Raw genomic sequence first — 7500 nt, 5'->3', positions numbered from 1 at the left:
AGTGAACCAGACAGGATGAGGAGAAAATGCCTCGAAGCGGCCGCCATTCAAAGCTTCAAAACCATTGAGCAGAACAGAGGCATGTTTAACATCGCCCCTCCTATCATCCATCTGTTACCCGCATTAAATAAATGTATGAAATGTCCCCCTTAGTCCACTTCAACAAACTGTCCGAAATGTCCTCCTTTGTCTCCACCAAGTCCCACCCGTCCCCCTCCTCCCCCTCCACCTACCACCCACCCCTCCCTGATAACCTCTCCCAGTTCCTTCCCTGTTGGCTTATATGTGCTCAGAGTGTGTATCATGTCTGTACTTGAAAAAGCTGTAACAAGCGAAACGTAGTACCAATAAAGGTTTCGATCTCACAAGGTGTTTATTCTCATATATATATATATATATATATATATATATATATATATTCATATATATGTATATATACATATATATGTATGTATATATATGTATATATATATATGTATATATATACTGAATTTGTTGGGTTTAAATTTTTTAATTTTGAAAGTTCTTTTCCTATTTTATGTTTGTGTAAGCAGGAATAGTTTATGATATGATTTGAGTCTATTATGGTTTGACCAATGTTTTTGTAATGGATGTTTGAGATCTTGCTTAAGCCTTTAGCTTTGAAGTTTTTTCAGTTTCTGTGTGGCCCAGTTTTTTTTCGCGCACACTCACACAGTCACTCGCTCATAAGCTCACACATACAGAAATACATATGCACACACAAGTAATACACAAAAAACACATACACATAAATATGTAGACATGCACACATAAGCATTCAAATATATTTTTCTAATATGTACTTTTTATTTTCTTCTTGATTAGGTGAAGGTAATTTTCCAAGAGATGGAGAGAACTCTACCATATGCGACGGTAAGTGACAAATTTGAATGATGTATATTAGGTTACTATTTCTAAAACACTTGTATTAGATCACACACACACACACACACACACACACACACACACACACACACACACACACACACACACACACACACACACACACACACACACACACACACACACACACACACACACACACACACACACACACACACACACACACACACACACACACACACACACACACACACACACACACACACACACACACACACACACACACACACACACACACACACACACACACACACAATATTTCAATCATAATGTACATATATTTCTTCGTGCGCGTTTATGCCCATTATATTTTTTAATGGATAATCTTGGTCAATGATACCCTGGACAAGTAGGAGGACCCTTTACGGAAATGTACCTAGTCTTCAATCCATCCGACGTTGCCGTGGAACAACATAGGGTATTTTTACCTTTCTCGATAACGCCTATGAACGAGACAGCTTCCACAGACGAACTCCAGAAATTCGTAAGTATCTAGTGTCTTATGATTCATCATAACCTGTTATATCCTATCTCTACACTTTATTTGAATGCCCTTTTATAGTTATTTACGTGGCCTATGGGGTCACTTTTTTCTAGATTTTTCAAAATTTGCCTAATGTTCTTATATAAAGCTGGTTTGAATTGTATTTTCATCTTACTTGTTCCACAAGCCTATACTTCTATGTTGAAGGCTATACTTCCAGACGTTTTAAAAAATACTGCTTTATAAAGCTTTTACTATGATCTCATGATCTTTATCTCGTACTAATATTTTTCTGTCATTTTTTCTAAACCCTTCTCTATGGCATATATAACATTATTATGTCCCCTTTCCTTTCAGTTGCACAAAAGATTCCAAGAATACTCTTCGACTAATCAGCTTTCAATTTGGCATATATAACATTATTATGTCCCCTTTCCTTTCAGTTGCACAAAAGATTCCAAGAATACTCTTCGACTAATCAGCTTTCAATTTGGCATACATAACATTATTATGTCCCCTTTCCTTTCAGTTGCACAAAAGATTCCAAGAATACTCTTCGACTAATCAGCTTTCAATTTTCCAGCATGTCTTAGGATGTCTCGACGACCGCATGGCTTTCAAATGTAACGACGCCGAAATCGCGTTGGGCACCATTGACAGTGACATGAGCTTGAACAGCGTCAGTATCAATGAAGTAAATGAGAGGGGTACGATAGAGATCGTAGTGGTAAAGAACGGAAAACTTACTTTCAAATCAGAAAAATTCTTGGATCCAGATTTGGATAATATCATTTTTTGCCATAATCAAACTACGACAGGATTTACTACGTCAATAACTACTACTCAAACGATACCCTCAACTTTCGAGTCGACTTTCGAGTCAACTTTTGAGTCAACACCCTCGACAACTTCGACAATATCAGGGATCAATATGATATCCACATCTGTAACATATGACGAAGAAACCATTTTACTTACCAAGACAACCAAGACAGGTGAGCTTATGGCCTTTGATAAGACGATTATTTATATTCATCCATACATTTCATAACTCATTACAAACTTCAGCTGATTAGAATCAACAGCCCCATTTTTATCCATTATGTTGCAGGAACCACATATGTAAACATACATTTTATGAAGCTATACATAAGTGAATATAATTATATGTACGTAGATATACATATATACATTATATACATAGATATAAAATAAAATCAAATCAGCCATCCTGAGTCCACTGCTGAACAAAGGCCTCCTTCATAGCATTCCATGATTCACATGACCGTGCCATCCTCTGCCACGTCACTCTTGCAAACTTCTCGATCTCGTCTCTCCACCTTCTGTCTGGTCTCCCTCTTCCATGTTTCCTATCTCGCGGCGTCCACTCACTAACACACTTCCTCAATCGCTCATCAGTCGTTCGCACCAACTTACCTGCCCAATTCCACTTCCTCTCTTTTACTGCCTCTACAATATCTTTCACTCTAGTCTGCTCTCTCACCCAACTTGCTCTCTTTCGGTCTCTCAGTGTTATTCCCATCATTGATCTCTCCATTCTCCTCTGTGCAGTCCTTAGTTTTGTTTCTATGGCCTTCGTCAGCTTCCAAGTCTCACACCCGTAAATTATTGCTGGTAGAATGCATTGATTGTAAACTTTACGTTTCAAACATAAAGGTAGAGAGCCTCTCAGGATTTTATCATACTTACCAAACACTTTCCAACCAATTGTAATGCGTCTTTTTATTTCATTATCATGATCTTTCGTCACTTTCACCATCTGGCCTAAATAATTATACTCTTCAACGTCTTCAAGACTCTCATCATCAATTACAATCTCTTTGTTTTGAACTTTCATGTAGAACATTACTTTGGTTTTACTTTTATTCATTTTTAAACCTACTTTGAGGCATTCTTTATTTAGATTGCTCAGCATATCTTACAAGTCTTCTGCTCTTTCTGAAATAAGAATAATGTCATCCGCAAATCTTAGGTGATTCAAATATTCGCCATTGGTCTTCGAACCTTTCTTTTCCCAACTCAACCTCCTGAAAATATCTTCTAAACAAACTGTAAATAGTTTGGGTGAAATTATATCACCTTGCCATACTCTTTTCTTGATCTTGATCTTTTCTGTATCTTTATGTAGTCGAACTATAGTGGTACCTTTCGCATAAATCTTTTTTAAAACTCTTACGATCTGTTCGTTTTTAGCCTGATTACATAGCGAGTTTAGTGTTGCTATTTGTTCTACCGAGTCGAAGGCCTTCTGGTAATCTACAAAAGCTAAACACAGAGGTATATTGTATTCTGTCGTTTTCTCGATTAGTTGGTTCATCACCTGCAAATGGTCTAGAGTCGAGTATCCGCTCTTAAAGCCTGCATGTTCTCTCGGTTGGTTTCCATCTAAAACTTGATTTAGTCTATTTGTAAGGATCTTGGAGAATACTTTATATACATTTGATAGCAAGCTAATTGGTCGATAGTTACTAAGGTCCTTCTGGTCTCATTCTTATAAAGCAACATCACCATAGCATTGCATCACGATTCAGGAACGCTTTCCTGACGTGGCACTGGGTGTACAACTGAGCTAACTTAATTTGAACTTCTTTCCCTTCGTCTTCCAAAAGATCTTCCGTTATACCATCTTCTCCAGGTGCTCTTCCTGGTTTCATATTTTTAGAGCAAATTCTACTTCTTCCTTTGTAATCACTGGTACACTACTAACGTCTACACATGAATCTACTGACTCAACTATTGTCTTCAATTAGTAAAGCTCTTGGTAAAATTCTCCTTCTCGTTTTACAATTCTGTCTCTGCAGTTAATGATTTCTCCATTTCTATATTTCAAACATATCATTTACTGTCTTCCTAAAACATATCTGCGCTCGTTCATTAAGTACTTTTACATTTCCGAATAGTTTCCTCTATTTCATCCATGTTTCTCTTTTCTTTTCTCTGATCTCTACTTTTTGTTGATACGCTTGTTTAGTTCTACTTTCTATTTCGTCTCTCCTGTTTTTGATCTGCATGGTCCTCCTTCTTTTAATTAGGTAATTTATAGCTTTGGAATATTCGTTTTCTCTAATAAGAGTATATATATATATATATATATGTATATATATATATATATATATATATATATATGTGTGTGTGTATATAATATATATATACATATTATATATATGTACATATACATATTCATATATATACATATATACATATATACATATATATATATATATATATATATATATATATATATATATATATATATATATATATATATATGCTTAAAAGTGGCAGTCTGCCGACAAGATTGACTAGATAAACACCATATGAGGACGGAGCCTTTATTTGTACGACGTTTCGCTTATTACAGCTTTTTCAAGTACAAGTTGAGATACAAATGCTTGAGATTAAATAAGGGGAAAGGAGGGAACGGGGAGAGAAAAAGGGGGGGGGGGAAGGAAGAGGAGGAGGAGGAGGGTGGGGGAATTGGACACTGGGAAAGGATGAGAATGCTGGCCCAAACGTCCGAGGGCGAAATGTCCACAAAGGGTGGTTTAAATATTTAATATTTTGCTGGCCATGGGTATTAGGGGAATAATGTGAGGAGATATGTTAAACATGCCCCTGTTTTGTTCAATAGTGTTCGTTCCTTGAATGATTGCTGCTTCTAAACACTTCCTGCGGATTTTGTCTGGTTCCCGCATCAGCAGCTCTGCATTCTTCCAGTCCATAAGATGGTTTTCCTTGTTTCTATGTGTCACACATGCAATGGTGGTGACATCATGCCTGACGTCGTAACGGTGTTCACGTATTCGTGTATTCAGGTCGCGTGACGTTTCTCCGATGTAAACTTTATCACATCCTGAACACGGAATACGATAAACACCGGCTTTGGTGCCCGGTGTCTGGTTGTTGTGTGTTTCCGTCTTCGTGATGTCTTTTATTGTTCTGCTTGTCTGGCACACTATTTCCAAGTTGGTGGTTCTTAAAAGACGTGTCAGGTTGGTGGCAACGTCGCCGGTTGGCAACACGAGACGTCTAGTTGTGCTGTCCTGCTGCCTACGGCTTTCCCGAATCTTAGCGGCCTGCTGTTTGCAATTATCTAAAAGAAACTCTGGAAATTTTAGTGTTAAAAAGGTCTCTTTAATAAACCTGCACTCTTCTTCTAAGTATTTGCACTACATATCCTAAATGCCCTAAGGAAAAAACCTATTACTACTCCTCTCTTGGTCCTTATATCATGGTGGGAGTAGAAATGAATTAATACTTAGAAGAAGAGTGCAGGTTTATTAAAGAGACCTTTTTAACACTAAAATTTCCAGAGTTTCTTTTAGATAATTGCAAACAGCAGGCCGCTAAGATTCGGGAAAGCCGTAGGCAGCAGGACAGCACAACTAGACGTCTCGTGTTGCCAACCGGCGACGTTGCCACCAACCTGACACGTCTTTTAAGAATTTAAAGGATTCATTTAAATAGTGTACCGATGTTCTCTGGGACAGGTCCCACCGGAGTGTACAAAGTTGAACAAAATCAAAACCCATTCCGAATGACAAAAGGTAATTACAAATTTGTGTAAAGCGTTACCTAAATGAAAAGAATTGACAAAAACCTCATAACACATGTCATAATAAATGGAACAAAACCAATTCTAAACGACACCCAGAAATTGATAACAGAGTAAGTACAGAGTGTCACCAAATGGCTCCACCGAAAATAAGAAATAAAATTAAAAATTAAAAAGGGGGCAAAAAGAAAATATCAGATGGCACAGACCAGACACAAAAGCACTACACGAGTCATCTGTCACCACTCTAACTGTCCTGTATGCACTTATCAGTACAGATGACTCGTGTAGTGCTTTTGTGTCTGGTCTGTGCCATCTGATATTTTCTTTTTGCCCCCTTTTTAATTTTTAATTTTATTTCTTATTTTCGGTGGAGCCATTTGGTGACACTCTGTACTTACTCTGTTATCAATTTCTGGGTGTCGTTTAGAATTGGTTTTGTTCCATTTATTATGACATGTGTTATGAGGTTTTTGTCAATTCTTTTCATTTAGGTAACGCTTTACACAAATTTGTAATTACCTTTTGTCATTCGGAATGGGTTTTGATTTTGTTCAACTTTGTACACTCCGGTGGGACCTGTCCCAGAGAACATCGGTACACTATTTAAATGAATCCTTTTGCTTACTATGTATAACCCTGAGGACGAACCCCGGACAGGGTTCGAAACGTCGGTAATAAATTCTGTTACTCTGAGTCCAGTGTTTCGAAATTTTTCCGATATCATGGCTCCTGGACTCCAGCTCTTTACGAACGTGTATATATATATATATATATATATATATATATATATATATATATATATATATATATATATATATGCAATAAAACACTAGGAGCGTGTGTTCACAAATGCGTAAGTAACCACTAGGAAAAATAGACTAACGAATCAGAGCGGTTTCGTATAATTACATCTTCAGTGCAGATACAAAAAAGGAATTATAAAATGAAGAAACAAGGTACAGAATATATGACATAGTAAAGAGGTCATTCGGAGAGGTAGTGGAAGAAGTACACATGACGGACGTTTGAACCGTCCTGGTAACCAACAAGTATGGGACAACTGCTCATAGTTTATATTATAATTCAACTAATTTTGAAATTTCATGAGAAATATAACTATCTAATTTATGCAAACCTTGATGAAGATTAACATTTATCCCCTTACTAGATTTGATCAAATTGCATTCAATTAAATTTCTTTCTGTTATGTTGCTGTTGTATTTGATGACTTTAGCGTTATCCCAGTCAACTGGGTGGTTAAAATGGTTCATGTGGTTGAATATACCGCTAGATTGGTTTCCCTCTCTAACGTATTTCTTGTGTTGATTGATTCGTGTTTTGAGTGTTTTAGCAGCCTGACCAACATAAAACTGATTACATGATTTACAAGGTATTTTGTACACACACCCTTTATCATTATTGACAGAATTATTTATAAGCAATTGTCTTACACTGTTCTTATTGTTAAAAACTACATTAATGTTAAATTTACGTAATATATTTGGAATATTTT

The sequence above is a fragment of the Oratosquilla oratoria genome, unplaced genomic scaffold (genome assembly GCF_046742065.1).
Source record: "Oratosquilla oratoria isolate Oo_2021 unplaced genomic scaffold, ASM4674206v1 SCAFFOLD75, whole genome shotgun sequence".
NCBI lineage: Eukaryota > Metazoa > Arthropoda > Malacostraca > Stomatopoda > Squillidae > Oratosquilla > Oratosquilla oratoria.
This window is presented reverse-complemented; position numbering follows the sequence as displayed.